Below are 24,505 nucleotides of genomic sequence, written 5' to 3' on the forward strand. Positions count from 1 at the left end.
GTACAGACCATGAAAGACCAGCCAAATGGGGGAAGCTCTGGAAGTGAAATAATCTGAAAGACCCTTACATAAACAAACTTATGTATTCACCTCCACTTGCTGCTCCACAAAATCTTTCCATGGATATTTTGAGGCACACAGCTGGGGTGCCATACTTTCCTTTTCCCCACATCTCTTTCAGCTGCTTACCTAAACATGTCCTCCCACTGCTCCCACCCCCTTTTCTTGTTTCTTTCACCAATGCAAACAAATCCACCTGTTAAGTATAACACAGTGCTTGATTCCTGGATACATTCTTATATGCCAAACTCAACTTTTAGCTTTTCATGGTTCTGTATCTTTACTATGCCAAAACAATATATTGCTCATTATGCATAGCAATGAGAATTACCAAGCTTTACTATGCTTTTTTTCCTTTTCTTTTTTTTTTTTTTTTCTTTTCTTTTTTTAGAAGGTATGTTCTAGAAGAACAGTAAATCTCTGTGGCAGTCCTGAGCCCTGAATGTATTTATTTTGCCTTCAGAAAACAGCACTTGAAATTGGAGCTGCACATAAATATATGCAATGGCTATGACACATCTGTAATGTAATTTAACTTCTATGAGGAATGTAAATATGTTCTTTTTCTTCAAGTTCCAACAGAAGGAAGGCTGTGCGTGTCACAGATTAATTTTTATTTGACCTTCAAAGGAAGAACTTTTCTTGGTAAAAACATAAAATTGTGTGAGAGAGTATAAAAGTAAGAACGAAAGGAGCATAATTATCTTATTCAAGTCTGCCTTATAAAAGAAAGTTATTTGTCCAAAATTTAACTGCAAATCCTATAAAAATTAATTAGTATTCTACACTAAACTTCTCATGAAGCTCAATATTTAATTTTTTATTAGTATTATTCCACAATAAAAACCACCATATTGGAGTTTTGTTTTACTAGTTTTGGGCCAGACATTATGGAAAGGGCTGCTCTGCCTTCTAAAATTTGCAGCTTATGCACTGACATGGTGACATGGCTTCTGGTGACATGACTTCAGAGCACTGACAGAGATTATTTGATTGCCTGATAAAGACTAAACCAAAATTTTACATCCAGCAGGTTCAAATATTACATCCACAAACTGGCTCTTCCTCCAGAAATGGATTACTGAGGAAACAACAAAATAAAAGTGCCCAAAATGTAGCAGAGACCTTCACGCTCATATCTAAAAATACTACACTGTGTTTTGCAGGCATTTTCCCTTTGTTTACAGAAGCCAGAGGAAATGGACAATTGAAGTTCTTTATAGTGAGGGCAGAGATGTTACAGCAAGTTTACAGGATTGGGTTTTTTTGCCATTGCAAAGTAGTTCTTGACCAAACACAGAGAATCACTGTCTAGATATAGAATCTTGCCCTTTGCTTATCTGCTCAAAGTACTTATTTTTCTCCATCTTCAAATCCAGGCAAGTTACTGGTAACCAAAGGGTAAAGTGAACTAGTCACACAGTTTGGAACGAGAGTTGTCCTGAATCTGGGACTTTTAAATGAGTGCTAATATTTTGCCACAAAAAAGTACTTTAGCACATCACAGCTGGAACTGAGATGAAGCACAAGCTAATCAGGACAAAGTAGAAAGAAAAACGTTCTCATGAACTTTCTAAAAATTAAGGTAATAATCAGAAAATCAGAAACCACTTAACCAGTTAAACATGCCTGAAACTGAAATTGAAGAACATTAACAGCAACAATGCAGACTGCAGTTCTGGAAACTTGAACCTGATTGTTTTGGTTTAATTTATATTATTTTCCCAGGCTTTCATTTCCTCTTGTTGCCTGCTTTTGGTTTCCCTCCACCATAACTTCTTTTCTTCACTCATTTCAGAAGAGTCTTATTTTTGGTAACACTACATTTTTTTTAAATAAAAGCCATTTTTAGATAAATCTGCTACAGTGTTAAACCATAAATCTCTGCTTTATGTATATAGGTTTCAAAACCTTGATGTACAATGTTTGGGAAGTCATTTGGTGTTTCTTTCACTCAGTAAGGAATTAAAGAACACATGCCTGCAAGCATAGGCAGAAGAAAAATTGAGGCAGAGGGCACAGGCATTTTTCCCTTCTTCGTGTTCTGTACATTTACAGCTTGGAAATAATAAAAGTTGCCAAACTAATTTCACTGGGAAGGGAGTCTAAAAGGTGGTTTTTATGAACCTGAACCTTTAACCACTGAAGGTCTCTGTTTTGCCTCACAGTGAGAGTAGGATCTGCAGATTGCCTCCACCATGCATTAAGAACCAGTACTACAATCCATTAAATTCACTATCCACGGGTCACTAAACTCTTCTGTGTGATTTACAGCACCTGGTTTTCAGGTTTTCTTCTACTCCAAAGCTGGAGTGTAACAAACCAAGCCTCAATTTTTTGTACTCAAGTCCTTCATTAGGCTGGCAATGTGAATCTGATCCAGCATCTCAGATTCTCTCTAGACCAGTTTGGTTTTTTTAATAATGCACTACTGAAAGTCTAGATTAGTTGTAGCAACAGTAGTGGATTTTCTTGTATTATGTTGTGTAACTATGCAGGCTGATGGACTTAAGCCTGAGCAACAAGAGCTGCTGCTCCCCAGAGGCTGGAAAAGCAGTCTTCCCACGGGTCCTGAGGGCAACAGCAAAAACCAGAGGGGGGTGGTGCCTAGAGCAGCCAGAAACAAGTCCAACTTACACAAAGCTTAGCAATGGCATGTCACACTTCTATTAAAAATAGTTCTGTTATAAAGTTGAGGGAATGACATGATGTCACTCATAACCGAGTTGTGAAAAGCGTAGGCAAACAGTTTCCAGAGAGCCTGGGCTGAGGGTTTGCAGTGTGATCTATGGCTGCAGCCTGGTCAGCACACAACCTGAGCAAAGAATTCTGAGAATTAATTTCTTGGGGGAAAAAAAAAGAAAATAAAATGAAAGAGAAAATGCTCCATACTGACCATGTCAACTGTGGCATGAATGCTGAATGGATGGTACTTATCAGGGCCTCCTTTCTCAGGAGCTGAAACACTGCCAGAAGCTTCTGTGCAAGGAACGGCTCAGCAAGTGGTGGTAGCAGCAGAGCAGGAGTCCAGCCAACACAGTGGATAAGAAAGCAAAGTGGTGAACCTGGTTAATTTAAATTACTGTAATAGGCCATGGCAAGTGAGGATGATTAGAAGCATGTAAGATTTTCAGGAATACTGGAAAAGTTAGCCAGAGATGACTACTGGGCAACTGGTGAAAGGAAGCAATCAGCAGCAGCTTTGAGCAGGAACAGCAGACATTTTATGAGGATGGGATCCATGCTGTGAGGCTCTCTCCTCCCTGAAGCCTGACATGGGGCAGGATGCTGAGGACCTCCAAAAGTCAGCATCTTCCCTTCCACAGGGCAGCCAGCAGTGGGTGACCTGTAAGAGGGAAAGGAAGCAGCCAAACAGCTGCCCAGTCACACAGTTTTCACAGAACTTTGGACAACTAACAGAGAGCATTGTTGAGGTTAATAGTATTTTGCTGCTTGTGAATTGTTACTGCATTTTCCTGTCTTCCCTTCTGCCCTGTATAGACCAAATAAACTCTTACTTTCTTAAGTCCATCTGTTGAACTCACTGCCTCACTGAACATCCAAATGATTTAATTTCCTAGGTCTTTGACTGGACACTTGAGTTAATGACTACTTAGCAAGGACTTCTTGAGAGATGACGACTATCAAGGGTGAATGGGGAAGAGAAACAGAGCAGAGGATTGAGGACTTCAGATGTGAGCACTGCTCAGTCTGTGGGAATAAGGCATCTTTGGAGGCTCTTGCTCAGGTAGCCATGATGAATTGGTAATTCATAGGTGTGGATTTGGGTAGATGTCTGCAGGATTAGGAGATTTGTGAGATAGGCACAGTAGGGCTGTATCTAATTTATTTCCTGAATTAACATTTGGTGACATTTGGTTTCTGGTGACTGATGTCACTGCCTTGAATGTCTTTGACTTCTCAGTTATATTTCAGGCAGGAGCACTCATTCCTCCATGGGATTGTGGTAACAACAGCTATGCAAAAAAGTTCTATGACATACAGAATTAAAGTTTTCTATGGCACAAAATGGCATGTATTTTGTGACTGTGATATTAAAAGAGGTTGAGAAAATGTTAAGATTAAGCACAGATGCTGAAGTATACAAGACTGAAAGATTTTACAGTATAAGTATGACAGTTGTGAATAAAATGTAACTCATGATATATCCACCACAAAGCCCACAAGCACTCTCCACAGTATGCATTGGTGATCTCTGACATTTTTTGCTATGTTCTAGAAAGGTCTGTTTTCAGATGAGAGAAAGTGGGAGGTCACTTACACTGGATTACTGTGGTCTTAACTTGATCTAAACTTTAATACCCTCTCACTGAGACCACATAACTGTTGCTCAAATGAAGTGAAACTTGCAATAATAAAAATGGCAAGTTAATGTGCTTTTCTGCTTAGGTCACAAGTAGAAATTACTTCAGTGATCTCATCGTAGTCCCAAGTGGACATTTGTCTCCATCAGAAGCAATTTCAGTTTGACAAGTTTTGAACATCATGTGAAGATGACAACTGAGCCTGGAACAGCAGGCATTTAGCAAATGAGAAGTTGTTTTATTAAAATTTATGATGAAAGAATATTGTATAAAATACATTTATTTCAAAGAAAGACAGAAAGAACTTTAAAGTAAGTTAGGATCATTGCTTCTACTTGTCACATATAAATATATTTAATATAAATACAAGTGATTCATACACTCTGGTGCATTAAATTAATGAGGATCATTTGGGTTAGATCAATTTAGCTTTATTGACTTTGGTAAAGCAGCACTAAGAGCACATTAAGATTAACTGACTGTGTGGGCATGTATATGAATAATTAATTCAAAAATTTAAAACTTTGTATTAAAGACAGGCAAAATACATTAATATTAGTGCCATTCCTCTGTTGCCCATATTTTCAGTGGATCCCAGATTAAATCCTGTGAGGCAGGTGGTCAGTCAACTCTCCAGCTGAAATCCCTGTGTGTGACAGCGATTTGGTGTTTTAACAGTGTAGTAAAGCTAAGACTCTTAAATATGAAACCCTAAGTGTTAGGTGTCTCCTCCATGTTATGCCCAAGCCAAATTCAAACCTTGGTCACAGATACATAATAGTTATGCTGCAGTGAATTCTGTGGAAGCACAGATATGTACACTCCTCTGCTCACTGAGGGTGCAACTTAAACCCTTGCATGTATTTTCCAGCCCAGCCCAACAGTCATGAAAAGAATAAAATCTCTTGAAGCACATGTTGTACTGAAACGTCCTTCAAAGAAGTTATCAGCTGTAAATGCCTCAATTGATCATCACAGATTCAGCACTACAGCTGGAAAATTAGCTTCTAAATTATTACTGTTTGAGTTAAGTTTTTACTTTTAGGTTTCTTTCTTAATGTAACACAGCACCATAAAAATATGCTATAAAAGGAAGGTAACCTGTAAAGTTCCAATAGGCTTTTACTTATTCAAAACTACAGCAAAGCTACCTAAATAATATGTATATTTTCCCTGAGAGTGGTGAGGGATGATATATGGCATGTGTGTTACATATGTAAATATTAAATGCCTATATTAAATGCCTAATATGAAATAGAGTAGTGACCCTGTTTCCCCTTGGCAAATGAGCTCTGGGTTTTAGAGGAAAAGTCCACACATTTTTAATTTGTAGTTTTTTTCTCCCCCAAGGTCATATCTGCAATAGCATTCATCATGCATGTCTTGAATAGGAATGGATATAATGTGACCCATATACAGAAAGGAGGCAGGTGAGTGAATCCAATGAGGGATTTTCTTTTGACATACATGAGATGCTGTTATAAAGCGTTTTGAGACTAAGCCTCATATAAAAAAGTCTTTTTTTACATTGTGGAGAAAGAGAAAGAGCAGGGGAAAAGCACAGTAGCATAGAAAGAAGGACATTTTTCCTCTTTATACTGGCTTTTGACCTCAGTTTATATTTAAAGCTATATCCTAGTTTATGCCAATTATAGTACATAATCTAGAGATAAAAAGTTACTATCTGAGGAGAGGCATGAAAGTCCTCTATCTGAGGACTTAGAGAATTAACTGTTTACAAAGGAAGACATCTCAAATATTTGGCAACCACCTTGTCTTTGTTAAACTATTGGGATTCTGACTACACTAACAAAGCACTGACACATATATTTTTTAGAATATTTACATGGTGTTCTTAAGAATGTGAAGTTCATTTCTTTTTGGTTTTGCAGTTCAAGCATATGATATTTCATATAGTTACATTTAGCATATTTGTGACCATATGAAAAGATGATCCTAACTAAACCAGAAGAATTGAACTGCTTTATCTTTATTTTACTGTCTGTAAGGAAAACTTGATTCAGACCTTTGCTAAACTTGTTAATCCCAAAGTCTTTGAAGATGTACAACTCAATTCGAATTTGATTCAGTAACCAACAAACAGCTGCAGGTAGGAATGAAAGGTGGCTATGGTGTATTTGCAGGTAAGATATCCCAGAAGACCTTGTCACTGGGTTGAGTTTCTTAACTACTGAATGCTTCATGCCTAAATATATCACAGAGCTGCAGGCCACCTTAGAAGGAACCCAGGCATGTTCTATGGAAGTAGGCAGGCATGGAAGGATTCTCCAAAGGCACTGGAGAAAGGATTAAAATATTATTTGTAAAATTTATCTGCTCTAGTACTGAATTTACTGTCTGTGCACGTTCAATAAAAGGAAATTGTCAGGTAGTTCCAAATTCTTTCAAGTTTCCAATAACAAAATGTCATCATTTTTTGATTCAGATACAAAAAGCAGTTCTTCTGTGAGCTAAGCCCTGAATTGTCTCGTTATGGTTGTTGATAAGTTTCTTTCTGCTGAAGAATGCTTTTGTTATGGCTGCACATGATGTTCTTTTTCTGTTTCAAACTTTAAAATGTTACTACATTTCCTTCCATATGGAGCTTAATTTCAGTGCCAATGAAGTAATCACAATGCAGCCACCATCTGAGTCTACAATGGTCACGATGCCTCTTCTATATCCTGATTAAGTCAATTTTTATAACATCCAGCACCTTAGTGGTTTACAAAATGCTTTGGGGCCATAGAAATATCAGCACAAGAGTATATATATATATCACCATCATATTGTAGACACATTTCTAAACTGGTATGAGGGTATGTAGCTTCAAATAAGCATATTTTTTCATACTGAGCAGAGAAGAAATGTAAGAGTCATTTAAAAAAGGCAAAGGTCTAATTATGTTTTCAGAAATTGAAAGATTGGCCAGTTTAAATATTGCAGGATGAAGCCTATTATCAAAAATAGATGAATTGAGAAGATTGGTTGATCTTGTGTGCTTTTATAGCAACTCACAGACATACAAATAATTTTTCTTCACTAACGTTACAAGCACACAGCTTGGTAATCATTAAATACAAGCCTCAGAGGCTGATTATCATATTTTCATAGAAGTCAATGTTTTCTGCAGAAGGCAAACTGTTAAAGTCAATTACTCAGAGTCTGTAGAAACTGCATTTTCTTTTGAAGCTCTGGGGGCAAAGTTTGACACTCCTAACTACTAATCTGAGCTACAATGAAATCCTTTCACTGTTGAACAAAGGGTGACAGTGTAGTATTACACCTTAGTGCATACACTATAGTATTACACTATAGTCACAAGACATTGAAATAGACTTGAGAGAGGATATTATGTTACTTCTGGAGCAGAACAGAAATTCTCAAATGAAACTTTTTGCATTCAAAAACAAGAATTGAGAGATATACTTTTTCTATACTGCATCTCTTTAGAAGTCAGTTGCAATAGTTGTCTTCAGGGTCTTGACAAAATATCTGGTCAAAAAAATCCATCTGAAAACAGACACCGTATGGGAGACCAAAGAGCCAGGTAGTGGTTCTTTGATCATTTAATAACGTAGGATGATCTATTCAGGGGGAAAATAACCCGACAACTTTGCCCCAAACCAGACAAAGCAGAGTCTTGTCCTGAGCTGCAAATACACATATGCAAGTCCCCTAGTTGCTCTGTAATCAGCTCAAGAATGAAATGACTCTTTTTATCTTGTGAATTTGGTTTCCTTCTGATAAGAAAAGCAAAAAATACCAGACCTGAATTTTTTTTCATCAGATGAAATTCCTATTTTCTGAATACTTCTGGTTCTTCACTGAATGGTTGGTCCAACGAAGGCAATGGGTTGTCCAGGGAAGTTGTGGATGCCCTCTCCCTGGAAGTCTTCAAAAACAGGTTGGATGGGGCTTTGATCACTGTAGTCTGGTGGCAGGTGTCCCTCCCCATGGCAGGGGGATTCAAACTAGGTTCTTTCCAATCCAAACCATTCTACAGTTCTATGATTTAATTATGCATTATGTTTATGTGGAGATCACAAAATCACAAAACTATTGGCTGGAAGAGACCTCAGGAGTTTGTCTTATCTACTCACTGAGTCTGACAGCACCAGTTTTGTCTTTACTATTTGTGACAGATGTTGGAAATGTTCCTAAACATTCCTGATGGTGAAGAGCCCACAGCATGCCCATGTTTGGTTTTTTTACACTTTTAAGTTCCCTTTTTCCTGTTGCAGCTTTTATCCATTACTCCTTAACCTGTTAGCAGCCAACAAGCATGTTTCAAGGAATTCAGGTTGTTTCTGCCATATTGATATTCCTGGCACTAAAAATAAATAAATAAATAAACAAAACCCCAACCAACCAAATAAATAAATAGATCAATCCTGGTTTGGGTTATGTGCTAGGACTTTCTATTTCTTGAGTTTACTTCCCGTGCCTCTTGCATTGGAATAAGGGCATTTCTGACTAGTGGCTGATGCACTGTCAACAGTTTCTCTCCCTTCTGATTCTGTTGTGCAAAACTTTGTCCCCCTGTCTGTAAGCTGTTTATACTCACATGGAGGAATTTGCTTCCTTTTCCATCTGTCCTAATTTTAAACACTTCTCAGTGCATTTGCAAGTGTGCCAAGATACTCTTCCTCATCTTCTTTTGGGGGAGCCCTTCCTCACTCAGTAGTTCTCAGAATATCATTTAATGGTTAAGGAAAACAAAGCCCCGCTGCTGACATTATTGCCTTGGCCTTAGTTACCCTCAGGCTGTGTTTATCCCTGGGTGAACTCTGTATTTTTTTCCTGGGAGGGCTGATGAGAGTAACCCCTGCCACTGGCAGAGCACTGCAGTCAGCTGTGGTCTCCTTAAGGCTCACTCTGGCAGAGGCATCTGCCTTTGCAGGAAGGAAAACTAGTACCCAGAGCCCAGATGTGTCCCTTTAGGCTGTTAGTAACTTTTTGGATAGCTACAATCAGGGCTGAGAGATAAATGGGTCTCTTCACTGCCAGCAGGGGGAACTCAGCAACTACTTTTATGTTCTTGTTTTCCTTCTGAGAATGAGGATAGTGAATGTCCCAGTATTTCAGGTGTGTCTTTTCTTCCTCTGCCATTGGCATTGCATCCTCCTGTGCTACCCGACTGCATATTTATTTCTGGAAGAATGAAAAAGGAAAAGCAGCCCTCCTCTGAAGAGGCGAAGTAGTTGTTACAAGGTTGTGTGACTTCAGCTTTGCCCAAACTTTTGCTTTTGTGGCTGAGTTTCAGGCTGTGGGCCGGCTTGAAATGGTGACTTAAAAGATCTGCAGCAGCTCCATGCAAATGAACTCAACTCCTGGTTTTGTCTTCTATTCTGGGGAAAGCAAGGTTCTTATCCTTTCTCCACAGACCACGTACTGCTCCCATATTACAGACCATTCCACCAGGAAATACTTCTGGGTGTTTGTACATAATTTAAAACGTTTTTAATGAAACATTACCACTTCAAAGTTTAAATAGGAGAAGAAGGTTGCATAAAATGAAAGCTAGCTTATGTAGTTGTTTTTTTTCTTACTGGCTTTTTCACATCAAATATGTCTTGATGTAACTCATATACATATAAAAAAAAATTGATTTGTTGCAAGAGTACCCAGGAGATTAAGTTAGCTCAAGAACACCAACAATGAATTGAAAACATTTATATGAATAAACATGAAAAATTAATTATATTTGCAACAGTCCATAATTTGTTGCTCATGAGTGTTCACATAGTTATGAGGTTATTCATAAGAATATTGATTTTTTCACATAATTATAAATTATCTGATTTTTTTATTTATTTATTTTCCACATTTTTAAAGTTGACATTCTTATTCACTCAAAAAGCAGTGATTAATCACATTGAGTAGGAATCAATGACATGTAACTGAATTGGTTTTATGAGTCAAGAAACCTGAAGGCCAAAATCAGCTTGCAGTGAATGTTATTTGAAAACATATGACAATATTGATTCCCAGCAAGAAAGGATTTGCTGACACAAACAAACAGAGCTGATTTTTTTGTGTGATGTGGCTGTAATGAGTAATTAACTTTCTATTTGGATTGTTGCTGTTAGGCAGGAAGTTGAGATTAACATTTCTAATATCTTTTTCAGTTTTTCAACTTCTGAATGTTTTTCAGTATAGTCATAAGAATGCCTGCAAAATAAGCACTCAGTAAAAAAAAACCCAACACTTGTGAAAATATGTTTCAATTCTTAGTTGAGCAGAAACAAGTAGTTGAGGGGAGAATTTAATCTTTTGTTATGATCCTGTTTACTTGAGGATAGATGGCTCTGGTAAATCTGCTTGATTGCTGTGGCAGTATTTTCACAGTGGATGAATATAATTTTATTTATTAAAAGCATATAGTTTTCAGAACAGTACAGAAAGGGTAAAAGGCAGTGTGGAAAATATTTTTTTTCATCATACATAGAGTTCTCTGTTTTCTTGGAGATCCAGCCTCAAGACAAAAGTTCATGCAGAAGTAGGTGGGGGTTCACCTTTTTCAGCTATTTGCTTATGAGCTAAAAAAAGAGTTGCTATGTCATGCAGCACAGTTTGTCAGGGTCATTTATAGAAATCATGTGCTGGGTCATTATCAAACACTAAAGGCTGGCATACAGATAGGGTAGAGGGACTCTCTTTTACTGTGCTTATATAGCTAATGTTTCTAAGTACATCTTCTTGGAACAAGATTTTAGGTATGTACTGAACTACACCTACATGAATAATCCAATTTAAGGATATAAAGCCAATATACATGCTTACAAATAAGTACCTTTTCAAGTGTTTCCCTGTTGCAGAACAGTCAGTGATTCAGTTCAAACACTAAAACTAAAAGTTTTAGGACTGATGGATTTCCTCAGGCCAAGTTCCTGAGACATGTTTCACCCAGGTTCATCAGGGAGGTCAGTCATGCCATGGCTTGGCAGCCCAGGCTCGCACAACACAAGTAAAGATGGCCCTTGTTCTTTCTGCACCACTCAGAAGGGTCTCCTTCAAGAACAGAGTCAAGCACGTCTATAGAAGGGCTGGTTTGGATAGTTCATTCACTTGGCACTATCTGTATTTTTCTGTGTAATATGATTATGTGAATTGATGGGTAACAGATTTTGCAATAAACCTTAGTGGTGAATCTATTATCAGTGTTAAATATACCACAAACTTTAACTATAATAATTTTAGTTAGAATTACCTCCGTTTCTAATTGAGTAGAAACAAAGAACCAGCAGGTTCCTAATTTCTTATGTGACTGCAACATTCCAGGATCAATGGTTGTGTAAGGCAAACTAATCAATATTTGTCGTCCATCAATTTCACTTCGGTTTCATCTCTCGTTGAGCATTGCCAAAATAAATGACTAGTACAGCTAATCTCAAATGTTAGTTTAAATGAGTCACCCCTACTATTTGCATCATGGGTTAGATAAGTGTTATTCAGTTTATCAGCATCTTGCTTTGTTCCTTTGAAGCTGCAATGAATATAAAAATAATTTGAGGAAGTGCAAGTGTATAATCTCCAGTGTCAGTGTGGCATGCTCAAGGCTCATAGGGCTCTTGCTTTGCTTTCTGTCAGTGACTTAATCCCTGTGTTTCAGATGGACTGTTATTTGCAATGGTTTTGACAACTGGGAATAAATACCAAGAGCAAATATTTTTGGCATCATAAAGCTATGATTTAAACAAAGATCATCATGATTTTCTTACATTCTTGTGGTTTTCATCTTCTGACTTCAACATTATCTGGAGCTTCACTGGCTAGGAAAAAAAAAAAAAAAAAGAGGAAAAAAACCCCAACAAAACAAAAAAACCCAACAAAATCAACAACAACAATAAAAGGTAAAAAAAGAGAGAGAGAGAGAAGGAGCAAGGAGGGAAGATCAGGGCAGGAAGGGAGCTTAATTTTGTAAGCCTAAAACCTTAAAATCTTGATAGGAAATATAGGATAAAATACACTCTACCTTTCCATAGGAAGCTACAGCAAACACAGAGATATTTTACATTTTAGGGAGCCTAGGGTTGCTGAAGCCCTAGAGGAGAGCTGGAGGGTGGATTATAACTCGTCATGCTCGTGAGAATTCAGGAACAATGTGGCACTGTGGCCCAGATGGTTTGGGCAGAAAGGTGCTGAATTTGCTGATGACTGCAGACCTGTGGACATTTCACACAAGACATACCCATATGGACATCTGAGTTTCTATACATTTGGGATATTGAATTAAAGTTGCATCATGGATACTTCTGCATCTCTCACTGTTATAGCCTGGGTGCAGATGAGATGTATGGTGGCAGAGGGCTGATGCTGATGAAGATCGTGTGAATACTCTGGGAAACCTTTTCTGTTTCAGGGAAATCTCTGCTTTTCTTTTTCCACGTCTCCTTTAAAGCCATGTAAGAGTTGTGCTGAAAAAGAAATACTCCATAAACTCAATCATTACTTGGCTGACATACATCACAAAAAGAAACACTCTCGGCAGTTTCCCATGTTGGAGGCTAATGTCCTTAAAATTCTGCTTTAATATCTGTGAGTGCAATAAAACTTACTGATCCATGCTCCTTTTCTCTGAGTAGAAACAGCTAGATCACTTCTAAATTCTTGTTATTAAATGTGACAGTATTACTGCCTGTCAAAATATTCAACACCTGAGTTGTCCTTTAGAGCAAAAAACCTCATATGAAAAACAATGAAATTTATGCTGTACCCACTACACAGGCCCCATAGTCCTGGACCTGAAAACAGAAAACAAGATGGAGGGATATGTTTTATATAAGCCACACATTTAGTAATTGAACTTGTCTGGGAATTATGCAGCAGTAACCTTCATATCCCATGTTCCCTTATGGAGCTGTTTCTGCTCCACAAACGGCTGCCTTTCCCCCTTTCCCTGACCAGGCCCCTAGCACCTCTCCTCACACAGGCATGATGTGGCATCCGAGCTTATTCTGGGGATGTCTTCCTCTTAGTTTCCTTCCAGCTTAAATTCATGAGGAAGTTGAGCCCCTTCTTGAAGATTAACCCATACGATATTCCTGAAATGCTTGTCAGCAACTCTTTGGGTATCTCCTTGTCTCTCTGGTTTTTCCTTGGTGTTATATAAAGCAAAGAAACCTCATACTGTGGAGGCACTAGTGTGACATGGGGAATAACACTTTCAAGTTTTTCTAGAAAGATGATTAGAATAATCTCTTCAATACATCCCAAATCCACAACTCAATGTTAAGATGAGGGCTGAATAATACACCTGGGTGTGATAGGGTTTTGTGATGGCAAAAAATGTTTCAGGACTTTCTCAATGCCAGCAGAAACAAGTGAGTTCCCATGCATCGGATGGTTCAAGTTGTGCTTCAGACCCATTTCAAATCCAAAAAAGCAAGACTGCTTAAAGGAACATTTATTCTTTTTTTTCTGTCTGTCTAGAGAGTCTGTTAATATTTATGCTTGTGACATTTGTATTTATCTTTCTGTGATTAAATTCTACTAATAAAATATGTCACACAAACCTTGCCTTCCTTGTGTGCAGAGGAATTTGCAAAAGATTGTTATTGACTGTGAAGATATTCTTATTCAAGTTTGTAGTAGCAGAACATTGGGAAAACTGATTTTTTTCTTGGAGAGAAACATAATCTTTGCTCGTACTCCTTGCAATCAGATTTTAAACACATGAGGCATAAGTAAGCAGCTAAAGATTGGTCTCATAAAATCTGTATCAGCGTATGACACTAAACACATAGTAATTAATATCTACTCTTTGTTGTATTCTGTAAGTGTGAAGCAGTCTGTACATGTATAAGTTAAATATAGAAGGAAAAGGGCCTGTTTGCTATCCCTGTAATGCTCCTTTTCCAAAGGAAATGTCATTTGCATTGGAAATTAAATGCTCATCTTTTAAAATTCTGCACTGTAATTTCCTAAACTGCTCAGTGGTGAAAGGCTCTCATCTGGAATGCTGACGTGGCTTCCACTGTCAGACATCTTTCCTAATAAGGTAAATCACCCAGCATTTGGTAATCAAACTAAACTCAGGGAATGATCTCCAGCTTAAGCTTCTTCTGCCAAAAGACACTAGCAAACCACAGGTTAAAGTTCATGTCCACCAATAATATATTGCATATCCAAAAAGAAATACTTTAAGGATGTATTGGTCACCTCTGACAAAAAATATATTATTTTTAAATTACAGATTTTCTTTAGGGCAGTCATCTTCCTGTCATCTGAGAAAGGTTATCTGAAGCAGCTGGGATATCCCCAGTTTTTTCTTAGGTTTTGGTCCTACTTTTTGTTTGGTTGGTTGTTGTTTTTTTTTTTGGGGGGGGGGTTTGCTTGTTTGGTTGGTTTGGGGTTTTTTTTTGTTGTTGGTTTGGTTTTGGCTCGTTTGTTTGTTTGTTTTGTTTTTAATTCTTTCTTAGGTGTAGTACTAAGAAGCCTGCTTTTAGTTTGCTAGATACAAGAAGGAAATGGCATGGCTTCTTCATATGCCCTGTCCTTGTAAGTTTGCCCCATTGTTTCTCTGGTATTACTTGAAATTATTACAAAGCACTAAGCCATATTGTGTGTTCTTTTTAGTTTTACCGGTGGTTTATATCTAAGTAAGAGTACAAACAAGTATTTTTCTCTATGAGAATATACCCACGTGCAAGGTGTGGCACTGTGCAGAAAGAAGCAGTTCAAACTTGGATGGTACACAGCATATGCATGGATCAATAGAGGTATAGATATGTGGGGTTAACTGCAGATGTATAGAAGTATGTGAGCCACACTCTAACTCACAGGTTATTCTTTGATTTCACAGTGCCATGCAAGATCTTATGATACTTAAGAATTTTCCACATATAATCAATGTAAATGTGAAGCTGATTACAAACTTGTTCAAAATCTCTCAGCCTTCTTCCTTTTGAGAGGAAAGTCTTCTCACTGGTTGGTTTTGAGTATTTATAAAACTTGATTTTCACTTTTACAGATTCATAAGATCTTTAGCATAACAAGCATCATCTCGGTTTTTTGTCTTGTGTTTTCTTTCAAAGAGCAAGGTTTCCCACACCATCCCAAATGGTGAAGGTGCCTTTTCTTCCCCAGGAGCTGGTGACATTGATTCAGCTCAAACTGCTCCATCCCCAACTCCAGCATGGCTTCTGGCCAGCATCACCCCAAAGCAAAGCAATTACTAAAGGTGCTCAAATGGAAAACTGCAAACTATACATTGAGAAATTATTCTGATATTTAATGTCTTAAGTGTGTGCCAGAGGCTCATGAGGAGCCAGGGAACGGATTTAGGGCTCCTAGGCCTGCAGTGTCCTGGATCTTTAAGAAAGTGGGCGGAGGCGCAACCTACAGACTAGAACTTTACCTTAATGTGCTCAGATATTGATAATTGCTATTAATTAATACCCTAATTAGCATCTATACAGTACAATTAATGCAAGGACCCTGATTTCCACATCAGAATGACTATGCTTATGATGAGCAATCAAAACAATTCCTTTGTGTGACTAGAGGAAAAAGAAATCCTCTAATATATTAATGCTAATTGTCTCCCAGTCCTAATGAAAAGGCAAATTCTATTTTGTGGCTTCAAACAATTTTTTACATGAAAATTAAATGTTTATGAGCTTTAATGAAATCTGCAAGTGTTATATCAAATAAGAAATGTGGAATATTCTGATGAGACAGCAGTTCAAAATATGAATGCTTAAACTGGGTAAAATAGTTCTTAAACAACTGCAAAGCTGAGATTTGGTCCATTATATTTCTTACTGTGTTATACTCAGGCTGTCTTCGGAAGTTTTAAGAATAATGGGTGGTTTTAATAATTTAAACCAGAAATAGTTTTCTGGATGCTCAGTTAAATAAATCATATGTGGTGAAATACAAAAAAAAAAAATTTCTGCTTCTTTTACATTTTTCACTTTATAAGTTACTGAGTGTCTTCTTGAAATTGGTATATTCTAGAGAAACTTTCCATAAGAATATGGGTAACTTCATATGAAGACAGAAGATGAAACATGAATATGGAAATTAAGCATTTGTAGTACCTCTTTCTGGTACAGAATACCAAGACGTTTAAGGGATCCAAAACAGGACAAAGGTCTAAATTACCATGCATACGTATCCTCTTTTTGATCACCATCCAGCAGCACCAATACTACAGTGTTGTTCAGCTGCAATTGCATAGCTATGTGGTAGCAAGGATGACACAGCAGAAAATAGAAGCAAATACTAAGTACTTTGTCAGTCATCTATTTTCAAAACATCAGCTTTTTGTCTGCTTCTGTGGGTTACACTCCTGAGGAAGGTCCTGGCCTTATGAATGGGTCTTTGGCATGGGATTTGTTGTGTGAACCTATGAGCAAGTGGTTAAATAGAAATAAAGCTGCAACATTCCTTTGAAACAGAATTTCAGTTTTATGTGTCATCCGTATTACTTGCTTATGTGTGAAAAATATCTTACTGCTTCCTCTTCTAGAACACATGCCAAGGGTAAACCACTTGGTCAAAGCTACAGATTTGAAGCTTCTTTTCTCACATGCTGAAATGTGAGGGTGGATGCTGCTCCTTGATGAAGGGAATATGAGCTTCGGGCCTTTCAGACACATGTAACTCTCTCTTGGCTTTAGGAACTATGATCTAAGCAGAGAAATAAGAAAAAAAAAATAAAAAAAAAATTAAGTAGCAGTAGATCTGAGGGCACAACTTAATATTAATTTTGTATAACTGAGGTATAACTCAGTTCCTTTGAAATTATCTGATATGTTTGCCAGCTATGTAAATACAGATTCAATTCATATTCTTCAATTCACTGTTAATCCTGCATCAAACAGACATGCCAAAACTAAAGCAAATTAAGCACTTGGAACATCCTGGCAGTGTATTCATTAAACCTTTGCAAAAGGCAAAATATTCAATGCAAGGAGAAAGTAAGTGTTGATCTCTCAAAAATTCTGTAGAAATTTGGCAAATGTGTGACCAGTTCGTGACAGCAGCCTTCTGCAGACCAGTGTACAATTTAAGTTTTACTATGGGTGATCATTTATAAGAAAATTCTGTTTTCCTGTGAGCTTTTATTTTCACATTTGAAGAAGGGGTAACACTTAATTTATTTTATTCAATTCAATTTTATTTCTATTAACTAATTTAATCATAATTCAATCTGTCATAAAACCCAAGTGTCTTAAATTTTTTTTTTTAAGAAAATGAAGAAAATTTTTTGTTGTCCTTGTGGGTTATTTTGTTTCATATTCGTGGTGGGTTTTTTGGTTTTGTTTTTGTGGGTTTTTTTGTTTGGTTGGTTTTGTTTTGTTTGGGTTTTTTTGTTTGTTTTGGTTTTGGGTTTTGTTTTTTTGTTGTTGTTGTTGGTTTGGGTGTTTTTTTTTTTTCCCTCAGAAGTAATACCTCCTCTTTGGCTGGCCTGAAGCTGTTCAATCCTCTCTACAGACCACAGTCCATCTGACACTGTTACATAAACTGCAGACCATGAAGGGAAGAGGCACAAAAAGGGAATAAATATTTCTCTGCGATAGTTTTCAGCACACATTCACAGTTGTTAAGAGTCTTACCTTCTTTGTATTCTTGCTTTGCTCTAAAAACCTTTTTGGAAGGTGGGGCATTTGTCAAAGAATAAGAAAGGCAATAGTCAGACAGTCATGTATATCCCAACCAGTTGGACCAGATTGTATGTATATTAGTTACACAGTGAAGTAATAACCTTTTCAAATGGCTGATAATAACACTTACAAATTCTTGGAACAGCCCTGCTGGCTGAAGAGAAGTAAATCAAACTGAAAAAACAGAAGACGACCAGCATGACAAATAGTGTCCACTCTATCACATTCTTTCCTCAGGAAAATCCTCACATTAATGCAAATGTAGGTATAATTTCATATTGAAAACTTCCAGAAGGGCAAAAAGTAAGTAAAGTACAAACTGTACCAGGAAAATATGACCGATTGATTTGACAGCATTACAGAAATAGTCAGATTAAGAAAACATTCCATTTGAGGGACCATTACTTAGAAGTGATCTGATTCATAGTTTGTTTTTGTTTTGTTTTTCTTTCATAGCATTTAGGTCAAAAGGGATCACTGGAAAATCCAGGCCATCCTCCTGTTTTCGAAGAGACTTTACATTTCACCCAAAAGCTTAAGAGTAAAACCCTTTGCATTTGTTGTTGTTGTTGTTTTATTGCATTCCGTATGTTTGGCTGATGCATTCAGCATTGCATTCAGTCTTCAGCTGAACCAAGGAAGGGTTATTCTGTCATCCCCTCTGTGAGTTCGCCTCAATGGTTTGTCATTTTAACTCAAAAATATCTTCACTATTTTTTAAATTTGCCTTTGACTGATGACATAATTAGATTTTTACTAAGTCACCTACTAAAGTGTTTAATACTGGAATAATTTTCTTTAGAAATGGTTTAGAGAATCATGATTAGAGTTATTGATAAAATCTGAGATTTTGATGTTTGTTAGGAAAGGCTTTTTTCTGCCTTCCAAGTGACTTTTTTTCTTTCCAAAAAAATCTTCTCGAATATTGTGCAACTTTTCCTTCTGTTTTCACATGCTGTTCTTAATCTTAAACTCAGGCTACATTTCAGCAGGTTTCACAAGTCATTTGCAAAGCACAGTCCAAGGCAGTACCTTTGCTCTATTCTATATTTGGACCAGAATTTATGAAAAAGTGATGGTGAGGAAGAGGTGGAAGGTGAGATGCCCAAACTCATAAGCAGTCTCCTGGCATTTGAGAGATGGTTTGAAATCCTTGTTGTACTTTATTCAGCTGGGAGACTGGGAATCAGGCATCTTGTAGTTCACACTTGCCTTCTCCAATGCGTTTATAAAGCAGCTGCCTTGTTTCTGTCTTTTGGAGCTGTTTCAGTATCCAAATATTATTAAGTAAGCACTGATGCTGTGGCTTGATCTTAACTCTCCTAATTGGCAGAGAAATGCACCAGCTGAGTGCACCTCCTGTCAGCACCTTGTTCCTCCTTTTTCATGGCAAAAAATAATCTTGGAGTACAGATGTATCATCACACACAAATTATTTCACCTTAGTGAGATATCCCCATGTCAGAATGTGGTGTCAGAGCTTCTCAACTGTAAGCAAGAAGCAGCAGTTTAAATGAGAAAGGAGATGAGAGAGACTCAAAATTTCACCTCATACTTAAGAGAACAAAGCAGCCCTGAAATGACCTTGCAGTCAACTATGAAGAGGTAATCTCTCAAACTATCACAACTGAAGTGCTTTTGGTTACATGTTTATGCACCAGGTTTCATCCTCCTACTAAAAATGAAGTCTTATACAAGTTTAAAGGTTTTATTGAACAGTTAATTTTATTTCACTTAGATTTGCCAGATGATTGTTTCCTCATTTAGTTACATTTTCCTCGAAATGCTTTTATTCATGCAAAATGACTAGCAAACAGCATATGTAAACATAATTTAAAACTGTGCTTTCACATTTTTCTACTTGATTTCTCACTTTATAATGAAGTCTTGGAAAGTGCTCGGCCCACACGAAACTGTGAACTACAGGCACCTGATTGAAATTTAGATTAAGATGTAATCAGTAATTGCTTAATTCTTTGCAGCAGCAAATATTTTTCTCAATCATTGCTTACTGACAGAAATGCCAGGTGCTGTAACGAACAATGAGATATTTCTTCTCTCTCCTTATAATTCTCCCAGGTAGTCCCCCCCAGGCTGAACACAAATGTTGGCTCCAAATATTCTAATACTGTTTCAGGGTGGAAATAAAGGTAATTTTGGATTGAAACGTTATTACCAAAGCCAACCCTACTGGCAGTCCAATCTTCTTTCTAAGTGATGTTCTAGCTCATGTCAGAGTTTCCATGTTTTCGCATGTTTTGACAGACAGTTTAAAGGTTTTGGTTTTGCTCAGTTTACTGTATGTGTACCATATGTTCTTCTTTACTAAAGATGTTTCTGAGCAAGGCCTTATCCCATCTGTCATGTTCTGGGTCAGGTAGAAACATCTGTCAGGAAGGGAGGTTGCACCTTCCTGGGGAGCAGCAGTGTTATTATGCAGAGAGAAGCCATGGGCTCAGCAAACAGGGAGGTGGCAAAGCACATCAGGGCTGGGAGGCTCCTGGGTCATGAGCCTGATGCAGGCCAACAGCCAACCATTGGAGGTGTTTGGAAAAAATCACTTTGAAGCTCAGACAGGACAACATGAACACTGACAGAAGTCAGGAAGGTGCTGAAAGTTGCTGGGCTGAGAACAAGGCTGGGTTTAAGGGCTGGTCCTCAGCAGTGGAGTACAGAGAGAGGAGACTGGTTTCCTAACCTTCCTGCTTGCCTAGAAAAACTGACTTTTCTCTCTTTCAAAAGTATGAGTTAGAGAGTAGTAGGGCTTTAAAGTAATTTTGATTGTTTCACATTGGCCATTATTAAGAAAAATTGTGTAGGGTCAGCCTTAAAGCTCTGTCTGACATATACATACTCTGTGTTTCTCGTAACCTACAGGGCTTTAAAAGAATTTCCTTTAAAATAATTCCTTGATATAATTCTCACTGAATATAACCTGAAGTAATGGGGAGCACCGTTGGAGAAACTTTTCCAGGGTGAAGTTCCCACTGAAACTTAACATGCCTAACTAGTTCTAATATTTAATAACACCTTTTTTAAAGCAAATAACCACAGGGTAGTAGGTTCTTGTGTTACACAGATGGTCAGATTATGATCCTTTTTCAAATACTGAGTCTGATATCTTGGAGCTTTGCAGCTATATGAGGTGTGAACTTGTCTGAAACCTCTGTTTAAAACAAGCAGAACGTAAAATGGAAATGGCCTGCAAGCATTTGTTGCTTTTTGCTTTTTCACAATTCCTTTCTTATTAGTATCTAATGACAGAAAGTCTTAAGGACCTAACAACTTGATTTAACTTTGAAGTTAGCCCTTAATTGAACAGGATTAGATAAGGAGACCTGCAGAAGTCCAGTCCAACCTAAATTATTTTCTGATCCTATAAATCAAATTGTCCTCCCTTCCAGTGAATTTCCTTACCTAAACTTCATAGAATTTAAAAGAAAAAAAAAAAAAGCCATCTTTTACCCAAAATAAGAATTTATGTTTGCAAGGCTGTAGCATGCTGAGTTGTTGCAGACAACTGCAATAATTTTTCCATATCAGAAGTCCAGTTAATGTCTGTTACCTAAAATAATCAAAGATTAAAGTAATCATAAAAGCCTTTGGGTCAATAAAATATTTTTTTAATGCTTTTTTCTTTTACTAGTACAGATTTGCCACAAAAATAAGATGTTGTAATATTGTCATTCTTCTGAGTCTAGCTACATATCTATGCTATTGTGTGATAATTACAGAAAGGAAAACTCAAGAGATTATCTGAGCTCTACTGTTTCAACCAGTTAGAAGCATTTATTTTATTCTACCAAGTCTTATTTTCAGCATTTAGGAATTAAGATGCATAATATGTGTTATATATCTCCCGTACCAGATAATTTTTGTTCTGCTGGTTCGTTTTCACTATCTAGATTGCTAAATCTCTCATCTGAATTGACTGGAAAATCCCCAGATTTTTCTATGTACCAGTAGAAAACATATTATATAAAACACTGAAGAAAAAAACCCTTTTCAGTAGGTGCTAGTTTTTCACCTGATGTTGAATAATATACTGTATTGTGTGTGGGATATTACTTCATTTAGTATGTTCCATTTCACTGTTCCCCTCACTTATGACACGTCAGACTCTTTTTCAGCTCCTTTCCACATCCAATCCATTTTTGCCATAAACAATTTATAAAAAACTTTTCACAATTTTTTCAAGTTTTTTGGTCCAGAGTTTTGGTCCAGTTTTTTTGGTCTTTAAATTCTTTTTAAATCTTTCTTTTGCATCTCTGTTAGTCCCTTCAATTTCAAATTCTAATAAAATGCACACTAGGGTTACATCCAGCAGCAACAGCAGTAACATCCTTGTTCTGGGTGATTTCCCTAAGGATACCATTCCAAAATGAATTTTGGACTTTCTCTGCCATCTAGGAAAAGTTCCTTTAGAATCAAATGTATTGTTCTGGATTATGGCCATGAAAAAATAATCACTGGTTTCTTTGAAAAGCAGATCCAAGTTACTTTTAACAAGCTGATTTTAAAAGGAAACATTAATTACAGCTGCTTGCAACCCATTTTTGTCACGTCCAGCTTCCAAAAGAACTTGAGAGCTACATCTCACGTCTGTCTGAAAGATCACAGCAAGGTAAAATGTGCAAGATTAAACGGGTAACACCTAAGTGAACATTTGAGACCAAATTAGAAATGGTTTAAAGGCACCAGTTTCAGAAAGGTCACTGAGGTTCCAGTAATTAGCTTTACTAAACTGCTGAGATTAATAAAATTTGCCAGAATTCCAGCTAGTCTCCTGCTTTTCAAACTACCTACAAAACACCCACACATTACTGTAGAGCAACACCTCGGAATAGTTCCACATGTGTCTCTGAGTAGCAGCCTGGACTTCATAAATCTCTTTTTTTTTCAGCTGTTTCAGCACTCTTACTGAAGACCTTAGCTGATCCAGAGGAACATGCACATTCTCTAACACATAATATCTTCAGTAGTTTAATGATTCCCAGTTTGTCCTACTACAAGAAACTGTCTCTTCCAGTTCAGGCAGAGCTGCTCTGGAACCCTTCTGTTTCATAGCCTTAAATCAAGGTGAGTACAAGAATCAGAACATGAAGATCTTGCTCTTAGCCTACTGCAGTCTGCATCCTCTGCTCTTGCTTCAGTCCCTCATCACAGGGCCTCTCATCGCAGATGTGCTACAGATGAACTTCCTTGTTGGGTCACTTCAGTGAACAGCTTCTATCTTTCAGTATAAAGTTCCTTTAAAATCTCTACTTAGTTGGCATTAAAGTAAATTGGTACATGTGGTATGTGATGATGGGAGCAAAATGGTTATGAAAATCAGTGATTAAGAATGCATAGCCATGCACAGAGAGAAAAATAACTAAATAAACCCTAAATAACACACACATACACACACACACATACATATATATCTGGTAATGGGCTCTGAATTAGAGATTACTATCCAGGGAAAAGATTTTGGAGTTATAATTCATGTTTCTATGAATAGTCCAGCAGTGGCCACAGAAACAGTTCACATAGTGGAAATTACAGGGTAAGGCACAGAGTGAAAATGAGTCCCCAGGTCAGCCCTGTCTGGGGGACTGTTCTCTTTTCCACCTCTCAAAAATGCCGAGGCAGAACCGAAAAGGATTCAGAGTAAGAAGAGGGTGACAAAGGGTCTGGAAAGGTGCCAGGAAACAAGTGATTCAGTAAGGCAGGTCTCTTCAGCCAGGAGAAGAGACAGCTGGGTCAAGGATAAGAGAGAGGTCTGTAAAACCTCACAGCACAGAAAGCATGAACAGACAAAAGTTGTTCATTGTTTTCCTTAATATGGGAACTAAAAGCCATCAAATCAGATTATCATCTGTCAAGGTGCAAAATGGACAACAGCAAGTATCAAAGTGATGGAATTTATTTCATGAAGACAATGTGGACGTCAAAAAATCTTGTTACTTCAAAATGCAAGCATACTGCTTCAAACACAGAATAAATCCATCAAAAACAAGCTGAAGGCTTTCTAAATCCAAAAGGATTATTAATTCTAGATCTGCAGAATTATAGCTGATTACAAGTTAGCCTATTTTAGGGAAAATAGTCTTTGACCCCTTGCTACATATCTATTGCTGTTGGTCACAGTATCAATCAGGATGTGGAAGGTATGACTGTGTTGTACCAGGTCTATTTGAAGCAGGAATTTTGTATAAATTGCTCAGCATTGCAACTAGATTAGACAATATTCAGAAAGATATAGAGAAGGCCATTAGCCCATTTCTCATCAGTCTTTCATTGGAATTCTGTGATAATTTTTATTACCCTGTCAAAGACATAACAGTTCAAAACCACATGACATTCCAACAAAATAAAAGATCAAACTATTTTAAGTACTCAAACTTTCATTATTCTCTTTAATATTTCTGCTGTGTTTATCATCACCTATGCTCACTCCTTCACTCCTGATTTGATATGCCTTTATGAAGAGCTTAAAAGAGGAATTGACTTCTGGCACTT

The sequence above is a fragment of the Chaetura pelagica genome, unplaced genomic scaffold (genome assembly GCF_000747805.2).
Source record: "Chaetura pelagica isolate M959 unplaced genomic scaffold, ChaPel_1.0 scaffold150, whole genome shotgun sequence".
Taxonomy (NCBI): domain Eukaryota; kingdom Metazoa; phylum Chordata; class Aves; order Apodiformes; family Apodidae; genus Chaetura; species Chaetura pelagica.